General features: G+C 46.0%; 1 protein-coding gene and 1 long non-coding RNA gene across 6 annotated transcripts in view; one reads left to right on the top strand and one right to left on the bottom strand.

Moving 5' to 3' along the window:
• RNF24 (ring finger protein 24) overlaps positions 1 to 12,625 on the top strand; it is a 94,341-nt gene that overhangs the window by 31,177 nt on the left and 50,539 nt on the right. The window lies entirely within an intron of this gene.
• The window catches only part of LOC146343585 (uncharacterized), a 51,565-nt gene continuing 48,099 nt past the window's right edge, over positions 9,160 to 12,625 (bottom strand). For 3 of the 4 annotated variants that reach the window (XR_014791943.1, XR_014791945.1, XR_014791946.1), the window contains one exon: positions 11,453 to 12,255. This is a non-coding gene — a long non-coding RNA (uncharacterized LOC146343585). Of the gene's footprint in view, positions 12,256 to 12,625 lie in introns of all 4 variants that reach the window. The other variant, XR_014791944.1, reaches the window with a different exon arrangement.

The following is a 12,625-nucleotide window of genomic DNA, read 5'->3' as shown; positions in this document are numbered from 1 at the left end:
AACAGTCCTGTAAAGTCAGGAACAAGGGAACTTGTTTTACCAGTGCAAAGCACCTTGGAGAGCACCTTTAGAGTTCTGATTGGTTCTGACTGAATCCTGGAGGAGATTCACCGGCCCACTGACATCGGAGCTATCAGCCTCCGCTGTGTTTTACACTGGCTCAGGCTATATGTCCATCTAGACCAGCATTCTCCGCTCTGCCTGGTGGCGGCTCTCCCAAAGCCTCAGGCAAAGAATGCCAGGGCCGTGGGCAAAATCTGGGGCTCCCAGTCCAGCCGGCTGGGGTTTTCCAGATGGCCATGCCCCCTTCCCCAAAACCCATTCCAAAAGGCTGAAAAAGGCTGAAATGTGTCTCCTAAGACTTAGTTACTGCCAGTTAGAGCTTTAAGTTAAAATATGATGGTATTTTGGGCTCCTCCCCTTTTTCCTTTGGCCCTTGGGCTGAAAGAGTTTCGACATCACTGCTTTAAGTGGAGGAGTTGGGGACTGAACCTGGGACCTTCCACACATGGAGCGTGGGCTCTAACACTAAGCTGTGGTCACCATATGATGGGGGGGGGGGCAGGATGTTGCTGAGAGAGCATCAGCTTGCCCCAGACTTGTTGTTGAAGTGAGATTGGAGTTCTCAGATCACACCCTTTGCCTCGTCACAGCACGACTAAGACAACGACAATCGCCAGCCTCCCATTTTTTCTAACTGCGTAGATATCCAGCGCTGGCTCCAGGTTTTTGAGGGCCTGTTGGCAGGACACCCTCAGTGGGCCCTCTCACTGACTGAGTCTACCTTCTCACCACCATGGAAGCCAGCTGCCGTTGCTCCTCATCTTCTTTGTCATCATTACTGCCACTTGCTTGCTTGACAGGCAGAGAGCCAGGGGGCAAGCTGGCAGGGGCATCTCCTGCTCCTCCTTCTCAGTACCACCATTCCCTGGGCCAGAGCAAGAGGCAGGTGAACAAGCAGCTTGCAATGGTGAAGAGGAGGAGCAAGTCCAGGGGACTCTTGTCAGTGGGTCCCTACTGGGGTGTGGGGCCTCGTCAGTTGCCCAGCCACTCATCATTGTAATCATTATCAGTTTATTTGTATGCCGCTTTTCCATGGCAAAACCATGCTCGAAGCAGCTTACAGTAATATCAAGAACATGTAAACATTAGTATCTAACATTTCCAAAAAATGCCAGCTCTGCAGATATCCCACCTTACTTCCATGATGGAACTGAAGGTGCCATACATATAAAGCGTTCCCAGGCAGTCTCTTATCCAAGCACTGATGAGATCCATACTTCCAGCAAGGTTTTTGTGGCCTTGGGTTCGTAAAGTGAAACAGGAAGACAGTATGGAAATGCCGGTGGTGGTGGTAGAAAGCGCAGGGCTGTGGCCCCTCCTTTACTTCCCCTCCCCATCCAAAACCACTTCGCATACAACTTAATCTTAACATGCTTAATTTTAACTCCCTTGCATTTTAGCTCAAGGAAAGTGAAGCCAATATTCACCTGGTGACTACTTACCTCTTTAATGACTGCAATGGTTTTGATTTGGCTTCAGCTTCTATGTGAGATGGGAATTCCATTTTCTATTTATTAGCAAGGCTGTGTGACACCGTACTTAACTGCACTCGAAGGGCTGTTCCTGCAAAGAAATGAGTGTTGTTGTTTTTTAAAAGAAAGCTATCCTTAAAAATGATTTTAAAATGCCACAGTTTTGCACGGCGTAGCAAACCGTTCTGGTGATGCTTCAGTGTATAGAATTGTGAAACATGATGGGGAAGTGGCCAGTTCAGAAGACATGTTTGACACCACTTAGTGTACCGATCTGACAAGGGGAAATAGGTCAGTCTGTATTAAAACCTTCCAGAGGGACAGTCGTGCTGTCCGTTGCAGAAAATACAGCAAAGTGTCTTGTGGCACCTACATTTATTGGCATTAGTCCACAGAAAGTGGATTTCACTCCACTGGATGGATGTAGATACTGGTGATCCATGGAAAAAGTGCTGAAAACATTTGTCAGTCTTTTAGGTTTCCTAAGACACTTTGCTGCTTTATGCTAAAACCTAAGCAGGATCCGTTTATCCTCTTGACATATTTTTATGGTCAGTATTTTAATTTTTTGAATCAGGAACAGCTTTCTAAAACATCTTTTTATTTGCAAATACAACAATAACAGCAACAACAAAAAAGCAACCAAAGAAAGAAAAATCATACTGTAAAACAGATCCATACACAGTAATCATTTATGTCACCCTTTATATATATATATATATATATATAGAGAGAGAGAGAGAGAGAGGAAGAAAGAAAGAAAGAAAGAAAGAAAGAAAGAAAGAGAAAAGGAGGGGGAGGAAAGAATTTAACACTTCCATTTCAAATATATATATGTTAATGTAAGCTGTCTATTTGTTCAGTCGTTCAGTCGTGTCCGACTCTTCGTGACCCCAAGGACCATAGCACGCCAGGCCTTCCTGTCCTGCGCTCTCTCCCGGAGCGTGCTCAAGTTCATATTCATTGCATCCGTGATGCTATCTAGCCATCTCATCCTCTGCCGTCCCCTTCTCCTTTTGCCTTCAGTCTTTCCCAGCATCAGGGTCTTTTTAGTTCACCTAAATAAAAATCCATACAAAATTGACAGCTGTAAGAGATATGTTCAAAGGTAGCAAGAGCAGTAAGATCTTCAGTCCAACCAGGAACAGCTTTTGGCACAAAACGTGATTGAGAGACAGGAAGGAGGCCTCAGGATGTATTACTTCATCATGTTGTTGCTTGACCATTTTCAGTGCTGTCCCTTCCCCGACTCAATGACCCTTGTGCAAGTGGAAAAATCTCAAGTAGTTACTGATCCATTGAACTACACCTCCCCTCAACCCCCCCCAACAAGCTTGGCTGTTGCCATGCTTGCTGGGGTTGATGGGAATTGTATTCCAGCATCTATTCCAGATTTTAGTATTATCCGGATTTTCATGGAATTGGCTTTGTCCCTTCAGGGACACACGAGGAAAGAAAAGCCAAGTGTACTGTACCTTAAAAATACGCTTTTCATGGACTTCAAACTTTTCAGCACTTCAAAGGAGCATACCTCCGGGTTGGGTGGGAGGAGTAGAACTGAATGTCATCAGCCTGGCAGGGGCTGCTCAGCCAGTAAGAGAGGCTTGTTTCCTGGCTGACGTCCGGGCTCCCCACTGCTCCTACATTGTTATGAATGTAGAGTAACTAATTCACAGTTCTGAAGCACTGAAACAGTGCTAAAAAGGCAGACTAGATACTCGCTCCCCATCAGAGCACCCCACCAGCGCAAATAAGCCCCATTCCAGCAAATAGTCAGGGAGTCATAGCTCCAACACGTCTTTCTCCTTCTCTGGCTACTTTTCCCTGCTTGCAGTGACAGGCTTCTCTGCTCCTGTGATCCCGAGACCACAGTAGATTGCTACTGCAAAAAAGGCCTTATGCACATTTGTTTAATGCCAAAGAAAAGAGAATAGGGGGAAATGGGAGGATAGGGGGAAAATACTCACTTTTGCATGAAGAGGCAAAACACCCACATTATCCAATACAGCATCTAAATGCTCCTCATGAGAGCACCCCACCACCCCAATTTCACCCCATTCCAGCAAACTGTCATGGAGTTATTGCTCCCACCCCCTTTTCTCCATTGTGCACACTTTTCAGTGAAGAAGCCAAAATCCCCAATTTTCCAGTGCAGCAACTGAAGGCTCCCTATGAGAGCAGCCCACCACCCCAATTTCGCCCCATTCCAGCAAACTGTCATGGACTTACAGTTTCCAACCACCCTTTCTCTTTCTCTGGGCACTTCTCCCAGCTTGCAGTGACAGGCTTCTCTGCTCCTGTGATCCCGAGACTGCGCTAGATTGCTACTGCGATAAAGCCCTTATGCGCATCAGAAAAGCGAAATAATGCAACTTCAGAGAAGCAAATTAACACAACATAGGAGAAGCAAATTAACACAACATAGGAGAAGCAACTTAACACAATAGCGGAGAAGGGATTTAAAACAACATCAGAGAAACGACTTAACACAATATCAGATGCAAAGTAATGCAAACATCAGAGAAGTACATAATCCATTAGTCCCACTGGCAAAAAGGAAGTGCAACGCGATTCTGAGGGCTCGTTGCCGAGGTCATGGCCAGGTGAAAGACACACCCCTAGGAATCATACCAAATTTAAAGCAGAGGGATGGGCACACTGCAGGGGAGCTGAATTAAAGAAAAACAATGGAGAAAAAGTACTCTGCAAGAATGCAGCTTTCCCACAGGCAAACTATGCATGGCTGGGGACTGGCCACGACATCATGTGCAACAAAGGACCTCCGAATGGTCTCAATTTGCAGCAAACCACCCATGAAGACAGGCCCCTGGTCAGGTTGGGTCTTTCCACTTACACCATTTCCGCCTTTTGAGCAATGGGTGCTGATCCAAGCAAGCCATGTTTACCTTCTCTAAAGTTCCAAATAGCTGATTTGGATCCAATTGCCAACTACTTTGAAAGATCCCTTCCTGCATGTTCCAGATTAATATGTTTTGCCACCTCTGGACATTCCCCAAAGGGGCTCTACATCTACCACACCTCCAGTAAGTGTTACATAGCAGCCCACCCTTTTATTAAGACAGCCAGTGTGGTGTAGCAGATAGAATTTTAATTAGGACTTGGGGAGACCCTGGTTTACATGCCCACCCAGCCACGAAGCTTATTGGATGACCTTGGTCCAATCACGCTTAACCTACCTCACAGGGTTGTTGTGAGGATAACAGTGGAGGTGGGTAGAAAATCATGTATACTGACTGACTCATGCTCCTTGAAGAAAAGATGGGGTATAAATATAGTGAATAAATAAGGCAACCCATAAACATGCAATGTATTCTGTGTAGAATACTCTGCTGATTGGATCTCCTAACTCCTGATGCCCCCATCCCCCGTAGCTTTTTTAAAAGCTTAAAAGCAGCTCTGGGGAGAGGGAGAAGCAAATTGGATTGGGGGTGACGTTGGAGCAGAGGGTTTTATGGCCTCCCCCCTGAAGGTGCTGCTAGTAACTGCATTGCAGGAGAGACAGGTTTCAACCCCTTCTCCTGCAGCACTGTGGCCCCAGTCCGAATCCCTCCCAGCTGCTTTTTACCTTAAACACACACAGACACACACACAATTGGGACATCTGATTCAGGGTCCTCCCATGTGGCATCTACTTTGGCTCTCAGTTCTTTGCTTTTTCTGCTCTTTAAAAAGTACTGCTGAATAATTGTGTTTAATTTGGGACAAGTAAGCCATTTCTTTCAACCGTTTAAATGTGTTTGGGGCCTAGGTTGCAGCGGTTGCCTGCAGACCAAACAACTCTCTTTCTATGTGTGTCTCAGTTGAAGAGAGTGCCAGTTTGTTTGGGGATGTAAGTTAATGTTTTCTCCTTAGGTCAACATTTGTAGTGTTTAAAATGAGGCGGGATGGGGTGGAAGACATCTGTATGAAACATAAGCTAGTTACTTTGAAAAGAGGAGTTAACGTTTGGACTTTGGGCCAATTCTGCTTGCTGAGAGACCAGTTCCCTCACTTCCTTCAGGCCCCTGAACATCCACCTTTCTTGTACAGTCCTGGGCTTAATCATTTCATCCTTGTTCGCAGCTGTAACCAAGTCATGACCGGGATTGCACAACCACAGGGGAAGCCACGCAGTACAGGTTGTTTCCCCCGCCCCGGGCGCGCTGCTAACACGTCTGGCATTTGCTTAATTACCTGTGTCACATCACAGACTGTTGTCTCATCTGAACCCGGTGTGTGGTGCAATGGGGTGGCTTCTAACCCACCCCACAACCCCTACTGGAAGCCACCCCTGCTGTGCCACATGCCAGGTTCGGACGACATTGCAACCTGCAACACGGCGCAGGTAATTGAGCAAATGGCAGGCCGGGGAAACAACCCATACTGAGTTGTTTCCCCCGCTGGTCATGCGAATCCAGCCACTGAGTCAGACCCTGGGTCCATCTAGTGCAGTATTGTCAACACTGACTGGCAGCAGCAGCTCTCCAGAGTTTCAGGCAGGTTTTTTCCAGCCGCACCTGGAGATGCCGGCAATCGAACCTGGGACCTTCCGCATGCAAAGCAGGTGCTCTACCACTGAGCTAAGTTGGTTTCTCTCCCCTCCTCCTGTTCTCAAGTCTAGCCCACTGTCATTTTTTTTTTAGATTGTGCAGCAGCCTTAAGCTATTGTCCTCCAAACGTTTTTGGCCTACAACTTCCCAGCATTCCTAACCATCAGGCCTGGTGACTGGGGCTGCTGGGAGCTGAAGTCCAAAACGTCTAGGAGGGTGCCAGGTGTTGTATAGTTTTTGGGGACAAAGACCTGTCTCTGTTTTTGCCGAGGCATTTGTGAGCACTGTCGCATACACTGAGATGCAATGTAAAGAACCGTAAAAAGCATCCTCCGTTTCATCAACCTTTCGTTACTTTACATAACCTTCTGTCACCTCTATGGATAAGTATCTGTGCTTCCAGCAAGTTTAAATCAATACGACCCTTCCTTTTATATGAAGAGGCAGAGTTATTATTTTTTCTTTTTAAAAAGGAAGGGAATGTACAAAGGAACTCACACTGTTACATAAACTTCCAGTCTGCAATCAGTGAACTTGTGACCAGGCAAACCAAGATGGAAGTATTCATTTTCCAGTTCTGAGTATTAATATCAGTCCTGACTTATTATAAATGGCATGAGCTGTTCAATCTCTCGCCAGGCCAGGGAGAAATGAAAGTAAAACACTGCTGGATGTGACAGTTTAATCTTGCCCTTCCCTACCAAATGCCAGGAAACAAAGAAATGAGAAAGTGGACACTCGGAGGGGCAGGGCGGGAGAGAGGTGGCTTCAGGCCTCATTTTTCCACCACCACCCCTCCAAAGCTGGGATGTCTGATTAAATGCCTGAATTATGGCTTGTGCTGTGCATGGCAAGCTACAAACAATGCAGGGCCAGCCTGCCATGAAGCAAAGTGAGGCACTCGCCCCAGGCAGCAAAGGCTGGGAAGCAGTAGTAAAGTGTTGGAAGAGAGAACTGTGGGCCCCGCGACCTACCTTGCACCCCCTAAGCTAGCCTGCTGCCTTCAGGTGTAGCGGGGGAGGCTGTCCCATCTTCAGTATTGAAGTAAGATTCAACTGCTGGTCCTGCCAGCCTTTGTAAATGGGATGGGAGGAGGTGCCATCTTGTTCTTTGCCTCAGGCAGCAAAATGTCTTGGGGCAGCCCAGAAACCATGGTTTCATTTGTTGGTAGGCAAACAATTCTTAAACATGGTTTAGCTATCTGGATAGGAGAAAGCTTAACCATGGTTATGGGAAACAAGCCATGGTTAGGAGTTTACATCTGCCCAGATTCTTTGTATTTCAGTCTATCAATTTATTGTGCAGAAGTCACTACAATGATCATAATAAAAATCCAGATGTCCCTAAGAACTTCAGTGGTATTAGAGTAATGGACTCATGCAAAATCAACCACATTTTCTTCTACAAATATGCATCTCAACTCCTGTGCTGCTGCAGTGAAAATCTCCTCTTGGTCGTGACCACCTTGTCCTTAGATTTGTTGGTTTTATTTTCATCTGATCTTTGGTTTCCATTGCCTGGGCAAGTCAGGCTAATAGAAAGTTATTCCTAGGTAAAGCATGCTTGGAGCTATAAAATATAGCTATAGATGTGAGCCAGTGTGATGTTCTGGTTAGGGTGTTACACTAAGTCCAGGGAGGCTCAGATTCAAATCAGCAATGAAGCTCACTGGGTAACCTTCACCCAGTCACTAACCTACCTAACAGGGTTGTTGTGAGGATAAAATGGGAGGGGTAGGAGTCATATCCATTGCCTTGAACTCCTTGGAGGAAAATTGGGATATAAATCTAATAAATAAATAGATACGTAATCTCTGTTCTATGGGGCTTTTTTAAATTAACATCTCGTCATGTACTGAGCTGGGAGATACTGAAACTTCAAGGCCATTAAGGCTCTTTGCACAGTCATGGAAACAAGTGTCCACAACGTGTACGTCTTTATTATGACAAAAATAGGGAGTAAAGACTGAGGTCTGGATCTATTCCATGTTCTTCGCCATCGTTTTTTAAGAATTATTATTTATAGTCCATTAAGGGCAGTGAGTAATTTTCCAGCAAAACATGTGATGTAAACATCATGCTGAATATAATCATCCTTTTATTTTAGTGGCTCCTATACACATCTTAAGTTAACTGTATCGTCATCATGATTATCATCATAGAACCCGGAGCCATCCTATGAAGCTGACTGATGGGAGTTTCAGAACAGATAAAATGAAGGACTTCTTCACACAGTGCAGAGTTAAACTATGGAACTCGCTACCACTGCATGTAGTGCTGGCCACCAATTTGGATGGCTTTAAAAGGGGGTTGGACAAATTGCTGGAGGAAAAGGCTATCAGTGGCTACAAGTCCTGATGGCTATGTGCTATGCTACCTCCAGTACCAGAACCAGTGAGCTTAGGTACAGTAGTTGCTAGGGAACATGGATGGGAGGGTGCTGTTGTGCTCATGCCCTGCTTATGGGTTCCTGGTTGACAACTGGTTGGGCACTGTGTGAACAGAATGCTGGACTGGACAGACCCTTTGGTCTGATCCAGCAGGGCTCTTCTGATGTTATCTTCTTCTTCTTCTTCTTCAAGGTCTGCAGGTCCAGCCCCCAAAGCTACATTTCACAGTTTCATTTAGACTGCTGCCTCTTTACATCATGGTTTTCTAGCTCCACTGAATGTCACTTATTTGTATTCTGAAACATAAGCATTAGAAATGGACCCAGGCAGCAAGGAGAATGAAAGTACCTGATGCTTAGTGAAGTTAAGCAATTGCATACCTGATAGGCATACCTGGATGGGAGACTATTAGCAGTGCCTTATTAGAGCAGGATAGAAATATAATAGATAAACATGGAACCTGCAACAAAAATGTTGCAGTGCAATGTTCCTGTTCGGGGTTCCAGCCAGCCATGTCTGTTTCTAGGGTACTCCATTACACACACACACACACACGCACACCCTGCCTGGTTTTCCAGGTTCCACCCACACCCAAACCTCAAGTAAACATTCTGTGCCCATGGAGTATACTTGGTTCTCCCTGCTGCCCCATTAAATTTGGTTTTAATATTAATTTTTTACTTTTGCAAACTCTGTTTTTTTCCCCCCTTAGCCTATTGATAAGTCCTGGTTGCATATGGGTGGTACCAGGTGTGTTTTTTTGCAGCAGAAGCATCCAAACTTGGAAAATGAATTAGCTGTGAGTATATCGGATATTTTTTGGCAACAGTTTCAAGTTATTTCTAAAGCTGCCTTTGTTTGAACAAAGGCTAATGGTGTTAGATGTGTGTGCTGAGGATCTTTTCAGCAGTACTCTTTTTTTAATGAATTGTGCATATACTGTAAGTATGATTGATTTAAATTGGCCTTGCAAATTGGTTTGTGCAAGTTACAGGAAGGACTTTCTAATAAAAGAGAGAGCCTGTAAAGATTCTAGGAGTGTGTTGCTTACTTTAACATGTAGGACAGAGGTGGGAAATCCGTGGCCCTCCAGATGTTGTTGGATTCCCATTCCCATCAGCCCCATCCAGCAGGGCCAGTGGTCATGGATGACTGTAGTCCAACAACATTTGGAGGACCACAGGTTCACCATCCCTTATGCTGGGGTGCACCTGCTCAGCCCGTGACCCAGCCACCCAGAGAGTTGTGACTTGTGAGAACATAAGAAGACGAGCCCTGCTGGGTAAGGCTAATGGTCCACCTAGTCCATGTCATGCGAGCCTGACTGGGGAGGGTTATTTGAGGGTTAACTATTAAAGCTAAGCTAGAACAACTGGCCCTGAGAACTGCTTGGATGGAAAATCACAGAGGAACTATATAAAATGCTTTGAATAAACTATATGTAAGTTGAACAAACTATATGCAAGTTGGCTCTTAGCTCTTTGAAAGAAGGATGGGATACAAATACAACAAATTGTATTTCAGTGTTTTAACTTTTGTAAACCACCCAGGGAGCTTCAACTGTGGGGTGGTATAGAAATGTAATAAATAAACAAAACAAAATCTGTCCACCCAAATGCCTCCAGGAAACCCACAAGCAGGACGTATAAATGCAGTAGCCCCCTCTCACTGTTGCTCACCAGAAACTGGTATTCAGTCTGGTATTGTCTATGAAAATGGATGTCCCATGTGGCCATCGTGACTATTAGCCATTGATTGACAAATCCATGGAGTCTATCAGCTCTTCTGGGACCTGCAGCCTAGATTGGGGATGGCCTGCCAGCGGGCTGATTAGACCCTTGAGCAAGAGCACACCTGCTAGGAGGCAATGTGGCCTTGTCGCAGGTCCTACTTTACTTCTGAATAGCAGATGCTGTGGACAAACAAGAGAAGCCTTCCACCCCATCCCCTGGCCTCCAGCAGTCTACTGCTGGAAACAGAAAGCCGGATTAGATGGGTCTTGGGCTGATCCGGTAAAGCAGTTTGCACATTCTCATGCGCCTCACTCCATCCCCCAAATTCCAGTGAATGCAAAAATTCTCAGCTGGGCTGAAAATAAAATATGCAGAAAGAAAACAGTTTGTGGAAAAGAAGTTTGCCTGTGTTTGGTTGACTTGCATAATTTAGTTTGACCGCGAGATTTATCTCTCTAAAATTTTATCTAAAAATGTTTCTAGGCCACCTGTAAGGGTGGAAACATTTTCTTTCCTTTGGTACAATTCATTCCACCGCACCACTCCTCCTGCCTTTGAATGAACAGCTCTTGGGCATATTGTAGGTGCATTTTGAAGGGACGATGGGGAGACTGCAGATACGGGGCATGATCCAGGCAGGCCTGCTTCCAGCACAGCCGGAGTTGCCTTGATCTGCCTCCTAGCTAATCTGTCACTCGGAGGTTGAGCGTGGAGTTGGCCATGCCCCTTCTGTGCAGGACATGGGTAGATGCCTCTCTCTCCTCTCTCTTTGCATTTCATCACTGTGTTGCAACTTTAAAAACACGGTTTCCAAATCAGCCAACTGATAAAGGGTAACAAAAATTGTGTACACTGGGTGATTAGTTCTCCCCTTGAGCGCAAGTGGGAGTGGAAGGGGCAACTTTTCAAGGCTCATAGAAAGACCCTGAACTGCATTCAATGCACGTGCCATGAGGATGGGTTGGTGGTACTCTTGATCACTGCTGTGCAGGCTGCACCACGTTTTGCAGTCTGTGTGCCAGCAGTGTTCTGGAAGCTGTGTGGTCTTATGGCACTTCTGGTGGTCATAGAGGTACAGAGAACAGATCAAACTAAAACACAGGACATGCAGACTTTCAGGGAAGTGATCCATCTGCACCTGAAGATCCGATAATTGACCCACACACAAAAAGCGTGCGTGTGGGGGAACCCGGATGGCAAACACAGGATACAGTGTCTGAAACTACCACAGCTGCTGCTGAGCTGTTGTGGAAGGTTCACAAACACTGTTGGCACGCAAGGCCCAGGCACAGATGACGCTGTGTGCTGATGGTGGGAAGGGAAGTCACTTCAGAGGGCAGGAGCAGGCAACACTTTCTCAAATATCAACTGGGGGGGGGTTCCCTTTTGTTTTATTACATTTATATCCTGCCAGTCCTCCAAGGAGCCCGGAGCAGTGCTCACAGCTTGTCTCCCCAAGCCTTTTATCCCCACAACAATCCTGTGAGGTAAATTAGTCTGAGGGATGGCGACTGTCCAGAGCAATGAGCTTCAGGGCCGAGTAGGGATCTCAGCCTACTAGGCCATGTGTCTGTGGATGGAATGTGTGTAAATGGAGAAATGGTGCAGTGATTGCACAACCAAGTCATTGCACAAGTTCTTACACAACCACCCACAAACATAAGCAGGACTTCCCTTTTAAATCTCCTTTTACGCCAGCCTTCCCCAGCCTGGTGCCCTCCAGATGTGTTGGACTGCAACTCCCATCTTCTCCAGCTGGCATGTCTTCTGTAGCTTTCCATACTTGACTTTTTGCTTCAGTGGCTTTTCATCACATCTTGCAGAGAGAGTCTTTCCTCTCTTTCACTTGGGAGAGAACAGAATCTGGGCTTTGACATTGAGGGATGAGAACATAATGCAGCATCGTAGCCAGCCCTGGCTTAGATATTATTAGATCTGTCCTGGGCACCCATTCCATTGGGTAGCCGTTATGTGCGTGCATTGCCGTGAGAGAACTTGATGTTGTTGTCCTGTTGCCTTAACAGGGTGTTTCCAGGCCCTGTAATAAACTGAAAGAATATTTAAAACGTGAGGTGAGTAAATGTTTCACTGCCACCTCACCTCTCCTCCTTCCGCCCCTGGCCGGCCGTGCCCCTTTTTGCTCAAGCTAAAAAATACTTTCTTAGAAATTGCTACCAGCTGGAGCAGCACCTCTGAACTTTCCCCCTCTTCTTTAAATAACATCAGCAGTGCATTCTTGGTCCTTATATTGGCATTTCTTGGAAACAACAAATCTCTCTCTCTCTCTCTCTCTCTCTCTCTCTCACACACACACACACACACACACACACACAGCTTCTCTCTCTCTCTCTTTCTGTCTCACACACACACACACAGCCTCTCTCTCTCTCTCCCGCCCTCTTTTTCTCTCCCTCTCCC

The sequence above is a fragment of the Heloderma suspectum genome, chromosome 5 (assembly GCF_057233095.1).
Source record: "Heloderma suspectum isolate Gila_16-S chromosome 5, 16-S_ref, whole genome shotgun sequence".
NCBI lineage: Eukaryota > Metazoa > Chordata > Lepidosauria > Squamata > Helodermatidae > Heloderma > Heloderma suspectum.
Note: the sequence above shows the minus strand (reverse complement) of the source record. Positions and strands in the feature narration are given on the sequence as shown.